Source organism: Zalophus californianus, chromosome 4 (genome assembly GCF_009762305.2).
Source record: "Zalophus californianus isolate mZalCal1 chromosome 4, mZalCal1.pri.v2, whole genome shotgun sequence".
In the NCBI taxonomy this organism is placed as follows: domain Eukaryota; kingdom Metazoa; phylum Chordata; class Mammalia; order Carnivora; family Otariidae; genus Zalophus; species Zalophus californianus.
The window spans coordinates 65,387,909-65,389,820 of NC_045598.1; positions in this window are offsets into that span (position 1 = coordinate 65,387,909).

Consider the following 1,912-nt stretch of genomic DNA (forward strand, 5'->3'; position numbering starts at 1 on the left):
ACCCCGTTCACTAATTTGATGTCATCATGTTTTTCTGTTTTTGTTTGGTTTTCTTTTCTCTTTCAAAAGCAATTTGATGCATAATACATACGGAAAAGTATATAAATCACCAGTGTATAGATCAATGAATTATCAGAAATTGAACACGCCTATGTAACTGCACCCAGATCCATAATAAGAATATTACTAGCACCCAGAATACTCCCCTTGTTCCTGCTTCTAACCATTATCCCTGCAAGGGCAGCCATTATTCTGATACTTGACACCACAAGTAGGTTTTGATTATGCTTGAACTTTGGTAAATCACACCATATATATTCTTTTTCCATCTGGCTTCTTTCACTTGACATTATGTCTGTGGGATTCATGTCTGCATACTGCGTTGTCGATATGGTTCTTTCGTTCTCAGTGCGGTACAGTATTCCATTTTGTGCATACACCCTAATCTACTTGTTCTATTGTTAATGGGCATTTGAGTAGTTTTCAGTCTGGGAAATTGTAAACAGTGCTGCTAGGAACATTCTTGTGCATGTTCTCTGATGAATATGCTGATGAGAATGCAGAGATGCTAGAATTGCTGGGTCATAAGCCATGCATATGCTCAGCTTTCACTGATACTGTCCCGGGGGATTTTTAAAGTCATCGCACCCATTTCTAGCTCCACAACCCGAGTTGCCATTGTGCCACATTCTAGCTAACATGTGGTTGGTCTTTTTCGTTTTAGGTGAATAGTGGTATCTCATTGTGGTTTTACTTTTTCATTTTCTTGATGACTAATGAAGTCGAGTACCTTTGCATATGCCTACTGGCCATTCAGGAAATGCTCATCTTTCAATAGAAAATCACTGTATATGATTTGTGGGTGTTGAAATATTCTGTAGATGAGTTCTCTGTTGAATATAAGAATTGAAAACCTCCTCTCCAAATTTGTGGGATGTATTTTCATTCCCAATGATGTGTCATTTCATAAGAAATCCTCCACTTTAATATTTTTCACTTTATCAGATTTTATGGTTAGCACTTTTTGCATCTTATTTAAGAGTGCTTCATCTACTCCGAAGTCTGGAAACGTTCTCATATAATTTTCTTCTAAAAAAGCATGATTGTTTTATCTTTCACATTTAGATTTACAATTCATTTGGAAATTTTTGAGTGTGGATCGAAATTAATGTCTTTTCTGTAAGGCTATCTGGTTAACTCAGAACCATTTATTGAATAAAACACCATTTCTTATCTGTACTCCAGTGTGTGTTTGTCACGCATCAGGTGACTATGTATGTGTGCCTCTGTCTCTGGACTCTATTCCGTTCAATTGGTCAGTTTGTCTCTCTTTCATCAATAACCCATTGTCGTATTTATGATGGTTTTACAATAGTTTTGTAGTAGTGAGTCCCCAAGTTTTGTTGTTCTTCTTCTGTTCCAGTTATTAGTTTATTGCCCCTTAGTTCCAAATTTATCCTTTATTGCGGAGTTTCTGAAATGGAAACGGTCCCTTTAAATGTTTTTTCCTTGCCTGCTGGCTCAAAGTTCAGTTTTGCCAGTAGAGGGCACTGGAGAGACATTGCAAGAGAGGCGTTCTGCTTCCTGGTTCTGCAAGTTCTGAAAAGTGGGGCTTTTTCAGGGTTCAGCTCCTGCCGCACGCACAGCCATTTCAATGCCGGGCCCCTTTGGTGCATGGTGGCCTGCAGCCCCCAGCAGCCCGCCGCGTTCCCCCGTATTCCCCCTTTTGAGCGGTTTTGCAGCCGAGGGACTCCAGTGAGACTCCTCTGAGCAGCTTTCCCTAGCACCCAAGGGGGTGAATTTCCAGCCATTTTCACAGTTCCACTGCAGGTACTTCTTTGCCATTTAGTGAGCCAAGGCCGTAACCAGGTCTTGCTCGTACACCTGCTGGGACATCTTCCTGTGTGTCCTA